Genomic DNA, 7,526 nt, shown 5'->3' on the forward strand with positions numbered 1-7,526 from the left:
TGATATGTTCCATGGGGTTTTCTTGGCAAGGATACTGGAGTGGGTTGCCATTTCCTTCTCCAGTGGACCACATTTTGTCAGAACTCTCCGCCATGACCTGTCCATCTTGGGTGGCCCTGCACGGCATAGCTTATGGCTTCACTGAGTTACGCAAGCCCCTTCACCACAACAAGGCAGTGATCCATGAAAGGGAAATCTTTCATACCCCTTGCTTAATTCCCCACCCCCATCTAAGAAGCTCCAGCAGGTGCTTTTACCTTTCCCACTGATCTTTTTGTTTGCCTTTTTCTTAACCTTTTCCAACTCTATGAAGCCCCATTTTGAGATGGGGAACCAGAACTTTGCACAGCATTCCAACTTCCATGTACCTTAAGGTACCAGCCTCTTAGAGCACAATCCTATGCAAGTTTAGACAGAAAAAGTGCTTTTCTTCTTTCTTTCTAAACATGCATGGGATTGTGCCTTTAGCTGGTTTTGTTGCAACTGATGAAGTATTCTGAATTTTGCCCCCCAACCATTGAGAGTTGTAGTAGGTCCCACTCTGTCTTTTGAGATCATAGAATAGTAGGGTTGGAAGGGGCCTATAAGACCATCGAGTCCAACTCCCTGCTCAATGCAGGAATCCAAGTCAGAGCATCCCTGACAAGTGGCTGTCCAGCCTTGTCTTGAAGGCCTCCAGTGTGGGAGAGCCCACCACCTCCTTAGGTAGTTGGTTCCATTGTCATATTGCTCTAACACTCAGGAAGCTTTTCCTGATGTTCAGCCGGAATCTGGCTTCCTGTAACTTGAGCCCATTGTTCCGTGTCTTGCACTTTGGGATGATGGAGAAGAGATGCTGGCCTTCCTGTCTGTGACAGCCTTTCAAGTACTCGAAGAGCACTATCCCATCTCCCCTCAGTCTTCTCTTCCCAAGGCTAAACATGCCCAGCTCTTTCAGTCTCCCTTCATAGGGCTTTGTTTCCAGTCCCCTAATCATCTTTGTTGCCCTCCTTTGAACCCTCTCCAGTTTGTCTGCATCCTTCTTAAAGTGTGGTGCCCAGATGTTGCTACACACATCTACATGTGTTTTCACAGCTGTAAAGGTTAGGATCTTGAGTGGAATCACAGAATACACTCAGCCCTAGCCTCTGTCCTTTGGTTCTCTTTATAAATCCTTGACACAGCACACACTGAGAATGTGAGTGTGTTACCATCAGGTTTATTTCTATGCTGCCTTTCCATGAAAATCTGTATGCTGAAAGCAGCTTGCAATAGCAATGGGAACAACAGTGCACAGCATAGATCAGCCATCACAATGACACTTTCATGACAGCAGCTATAGCAGAACTGCGATACGGAAGAAATACATCTTCATCATCAATTACCATTTTTGAAATGTTACTAGCAATAACAAATCCATACAAAAGCGGTGTGTCAAAGCATTTCAGTGCCATAAACAAAGCAATAATATTTCATAAGCAATCACTTAACAAGCCATTCAATAAATGCAATGTAACCTATCAAGGAGCACAATGCCCTTAATTAAATAACATCATAAAATGTCAATAATGTGCAGTTTAACAGCAACACCGCTACCTCTAAGCAGAGTTTGGGGATTATGGAGCTCTTTGGCAAAAAGTAGCCTTAGGATGCAGTCCTATACCTACTTACCAGGGAATAAGCCCCTTTGAACTCAGTGGGGCTTACTTCTGAGTAGACATATACAGGATTGCACTGTTAGTAGCCTGTGCACGTTTGCTATGTTATTTCGAGAGGGGCGCAAACAGATTCTGTTTTAGGACTATTACTGCTTGTCTCTGTGTCTGCTTCCATCTCCTCTACTCTTAGATACGTGAAAAAGCAGACAGTTTATTATATGAAAGAACAGCACCATGAGTCTCCTGTATCCTTTTCTTGCAAGAGCTCTGTAGAACAGGCAGATTTCAGGCGTGAAGGATCTTCTTGGGTTCTTTTTTCTAGGACCCCAGGGTTCACTGATTTTGCCAGAGGCAAAATAGTGGTTTAGGGCAGTTTTCCCCAACCTGGCCCCCTCCATATACTTCGAACTACAACTCCCAGAATTCCTGACCATTGGCCGTGCTGGCTGGGGCTGATGGGTGTTGAAGTCCAAAACATCTGGAGGGTACCGGGTGGGGAAAGCTGACTTAGGGAGCAGAGTCAGTTACTTACTGCAACACATCCCCCACACTGGGATAACCATATAATCTAAATCTGAGATACTAGCACAAAATGCTCAAATGGCCAGAGGAACTGCACAAAGACCTGGCCAAAGACAAGAAGATAATACTCATATTGTATAGGTGAAGAACATTAGCGGCTGAGATACAGGCAATTAGCACAGATTTTTATTTTTATTTACTTGCTGTTATTAAACAGTTGGGAGTTAACACAAATCAAAAGCTTTCATTTATTTACTTATTTACTGTACTACTAAACCACACGATAACTGAAGTTCTCTGAGCGGTGTACAATACGTTAGAGACATAACATGCCAACATTAAAACAAAGAATAAAAGCAGTGCAGGATAAAACCAAGATAAAACCAGCAGCAAAATATAAAGCCATTCGAGCACATAAAACCAAATTAAAACCAGCAGCAGAATATGGAAAGCACTAACAAAACAGTTCTTAAAATGCCTGGGAGAATAAAAAGGTATTCATCTGGCACTGAAAAGATGAAAGTCTTGCTGGCACCCTGACCAAAATAATAAGATTGCTGTGAATCCTGGAGATTTCTTATGCAAAGTGACTTTCCCTTAAGGTGTTGACATGAGACCATTCTCCATTAATGGGGGGCTGGGCCATTAATAGCCCTTCAGGACACCTGGAATGTGAGCCAAATCCCACCTTTTGCTAACTGAAACTCCTCTGCGAAAGGGGAGAGGGAAGTGGATGCAGATGAGAAAAGTTCTGCAAAAAACAAAAACTATTTGGGATTTTCTGAGAAGCTGCTTCAGGATTGCAGAGCACTGCACAGGTGTTGCTTTGGGATGAATGCTGCTGACCTGTGTGCTTGCTCCTTCACCCTTCATCATGCCTGCCCAACCTGTGCATTTGAACATCCTGAATGTTCATTTGTTAGCGCAATGTGTAGGCTGTGCTTTGCTCAATACAGGATGTGTAATCTGATGCAAAATTTAATATTTATATATCTATACACACACAGACGCACACACTCTAGTTCTTGGGTTACATCTCTTTGTCATGCTCTGGTGTGACCAAGAAGCAGAACCCAGCACAGTGATATGTAGATGAGAGTGAACTAAATTATTACTACTACAGCCATCACAATATATATATTTATTTAGCACAATCTATATCCATAGTGTTTTACAATCAGCAAGAGAGCAGGTCCCTGTCCCAAGCAGCTTACAATCCAAAATTCAACCCAGGGACGCAACACAAGAAGAGGAAGGAAATGGAGGTACAAGAAAGAAGAATAAACATTTCTTTCAGTTATTTTATATTTAGTTATTTATTCATTTATTTCTATACTGCCCAATAGCCAAAGCTCTCTGGGCAGTTCATAAAAATTAAAACCACAAAGCACAACATAAAGCAATATAAAATATGAAAGCTTAAAACCACAATATAACAGTACAACCAGAATAAAACCTAGCAGCATGCAGAGATTTATTATACAGATTTAAAACACCAAAGCTAAAAGACAAGAAGCTAAAATGGAAAAATAACCACAGAATAGAAAGGTCTTCACCTGGCACGGGAAGGAGTATAACATAGGCGCCAGGAGAACCTCTCTAGGGAGCTCATTCCACAGCTGGGGTGCCACAGCAGAAAAGGCCGTCTTCCTGGTAGCCCCCCACCTCACTTCCTTTGGCAGGAGCTCATGGAGAAGGACCCCTGAGGATGATCTTAGGGTCTGGGCAGACAGTTACACATACTTTAGACTTGGGAGACGAAAAACGTATGACAATGGGTTTGCAGAAAAGGTGGGTCCTGAGAAGGGATTTGAAGGAAATAAGAGGTGGCATCCTGCAGTTGTTCTGGGAGACTTGACCCAGCAGATGGGGCAGCAAAGGAAAAAGGGTGGAGCCATTTGAGGGAGCAGGAGATCTTTGAAAAGCTGAGGGTTGGAGGAGTGACGGTCACAGGCAGAGAGGTATCAAGCAGTGGAGGCTGGTGGCTCTGATTTGGTGGGGCTGGGAATCCATTCTGGATTTCAGTCTGAACCAGACAAAACTCTAACGGAGCTATCCAATGTGCTGAACCCATTGTGGGGATAGGGTGAATTCTAAACAGTCAAAAAACTAAAATGCTATATAGCAGTTAAAAATATAATATACAATACACATATTTAAAAGAATATAATATAATGTAATGGAGAACACTGAACTGCACAGGAATTGATAACACATCCATAATAACCTAAAAGTATTTTTACATGTGAACTGCTAAGAGGCGTCTTATATTAAGTGGTATATAAGTTACACACACACACACACACACACACACACACATATGCACACACACACATTACACAAATACACACACACATATATAAAGTGTTCTTGTTGTCGTTGTTCACATATGCATAAATATATATTTAAATAATGTACATATATACATACACGGCTTGGGACTGCAATACCTGACAGCATGCCTCTCCTGAAATGAATTGACCCATACACTATGCTCTGCATCTAAGGTGCTCCTCTGAGTGCCTCCTCCAAGGAAAGTTCAGAAGGTGACAATGAGGGAGAGGGCCTTCTTGGTGGTGGCCCCCCATCTGTGGAACGATCACCCCAGTAAGGTCTGCTTGGCGCCAACATTGTTATCTTTTCTGTGCCAGGTTGACTTATCTCTTTTCCCAGGCATTTGGCAGCACATGATGAGTTTTAAACAGTCCTGGATGTGTCTTTAGTTATGACTGATAGTTCAAAGTTGTTTTTAGTTATAGTTGTTAGTGTATATTGTCCGTGTGCTTTTATGTAAATGGCTTTTAAACTTTATATATTGTATTTTAATGTTTTAACTTCTGTAAACTGCTCAGAGAGCTTTGGCTATGGGGTGGTATAGAAATGTAATTAATATAATAATAATAATAATAATAATAATAATAATAATAATAATAATAGGTTGCCATTCATTCCTAGGATGACAAATAAAGTCTACATTTGGTGACAGTTGACACTGGCTGATCTGACTGTCACCAGGAGGGTCTTTGCTGGGAACCCCAATGGAAGGGTCAAAGTGAGGCCTTCTGCCTGTTGCCCATCATAAAAGCAGTTCTTTTGTTAGGCTAGAAGGATCTTCAACTTTATTTTGAAGTTCAGCACCACGATCAAATGGAAAGGGAATCCGGTGGTCCTACCCACTGGAGGGTTACAGAGTTGATGACATCTTGCAAAACTGTGTTACATTTTAATTAGCCGTTGTTCCCCAATGGAGTTAGCTCCTTCCATTTGTTGGTAGCTTAGCATATATGAATAATGGAAGGGATGTTGTTTTTCTTACCCTTGACACCAAATGAGATCATTTTCTTGGAGGCACAGTGTGTAGTCTCAAATTAGCTTTGCTCCATGCTTCCCATGGGTACCGGCTTGAAGGCTGGAGTTCTCACTTGCATTCAGCAAGAGTACAATGCCTGGAGAGCCAACAGAAGCTTAAAAGATGGCACCACACATATGCTCAGTAATTCACATTGTGTAGCTCAATGCAAGTTTAATCTTCCAAATCTCGGTAGAGTGGGACAGAAATGCTGGGAGGGCAGAGTTACAAGAAAAGGGCTCTTGAAGTCAGTGCTGAGTAAAACAAAATGGAAGAACAAACAAACCCGTCTTCCAACTCAAATGATATAGATTAGCTGAATTTGCACACTCTCGGAGAAGCAAGCACCTCATCCAGAGTGTTTAAACTGGCATTGAGGATCTCTGTTCTGATTTGTTCTTCTTTATGGATCACCATGTTATCTTATGGTCGGTGTTTCAAGATCCTTTTCCGTCCACTTGAAATCTGATTCTGTCCGCTGGGTTCTAGTCTTCATCCCTTTTACTTTTTGCAATTTCTACCGTAGCTTGTGGCACCAAAGAGGCAAGCTGCATTTTAGTTTATTGAAAAGTGGCTTGCCTCTTCAGCATGTTGTGGAAATATGTGAGGCTGCATTCCTCAACAGCAGCCTGAAGAGGAAGTGACTTCCATTGAACTCATTAGTTGTGGTGGCTGGTGACTCTAGTTCCGGTGGTGATACCATCCTGGGTTTTAGTTACCACCAGCCAAAACTCTAAAGGTGCTACCCAAGGTGCTGACCCTTAGACCTAAAATGGGTTCAGCACCTTGGATAGCACTTTAGAGCTTTGGCTGGTTGTACCCAAAAACCGGAATGGAATTACTGCCCCTCTTGAACTGGAGTCACCGGCCACCACTGCTCATTAAGACTTACTTCTTTGTAAAAACAACATAGGATTATGCTATGTAAGATGCTTCCAACACTTCCCACTATCTTTTTTATAGGAAAATGAACTCTTGTCGAATGAAGGGCTGTAGCTCAGTGGTAGAGCATATGTTTTGCATGCAAAAGGTTCCAGGTTCAATTCTCAGCATCTCTGGGTAGGGCCAGGAAAAACTCCTATCTGAAACTCTGGTGAGCCTGTGCTATCAGTGCAGACAATACCACAATGGCGGCTGTCAGCTCCAATTTCAGGGGGCTGTGAATCTGCTCTGGCTTTCAGCCATAACTCTAAACGAGCTAACCAAGGTGCTGACCCCTTTTGGGGGATAGGGTTCAGCACCTCGGCGAGTTCATTTAGAGCTCTGACTGTCAATGGAATGTGAATCCAGAATGGATTCACAGCCCCACTGAAATTGGAGCCACCAGCCTCCACTGTTTGGACTTCAATGCCCAGTTCTGTGCTTCCTCCTCATTGCTGTCATTTGCCCACTGCAAGCATGCAAGCAATGATGCGAGAACAGGGCTGGGACGGTGTCCTCCAGTGGACTTGCACCCCGACCCAGGCAGGTGTGCAGAGTTGAGGCCGGATGGTGAGGGCAGTGAGGAAAAGGAGGCAGGCCCTCCCAGACAGAGCGGCCCCCCTGCAGTGAGGCTGGTGGCGCTGATCTCAGTGGGGCAGAGGATCCGCTCTGGTTTTCCATCAGAACCAGTCTGAACTCTAAAGGAGCTCTCCAAAGTGCTCCACCCAATCCCCCAAATGGGTTCAGCATCTTGGATAGCTCCTGACAGAAATCCAGAGCAGATTCACAGCCTCACTGAAATCGGAGCCACCTGCAGTACTGTGCTTGATGGACCAGTGGCATGTTCTTGTGTTTCGAGGACTGCCTAAAAGTGCACCAGGCACTACTTGATCCAATTCAACTCTGAGACTATTGACCTATGATCACTGACATCCAGGGCTTGTCCAGCTAATAGTCAGTGGCTTCTGATGATAAGAATGCTCCATTGATTGTCACAAAGGTTCATTCAACAATCATTCTTATAAAAATAATTCTGGGAGCTTCCCACAGAGCAGGGGTGCTGAATGTTAGTCCCTGGGGGTCCCAATCTGGCCCTC

Source organism: Heloderma suspectum, chromosome 13 (genome assembly GCF_057233095.1).
Source record: "Heloderma suspectum isolate Gila_16-S chromosome 13, 16-S_ref, whole genome shotgun sequence".
In the NCBI taxonomy this organism is placed as follows: domain Eukaryota; kingdom Metazoa; phylum Chordata; class Lepidosauria; order Squamata; family Helodermatidae; genus Heloderma; species Heloderma suspectum.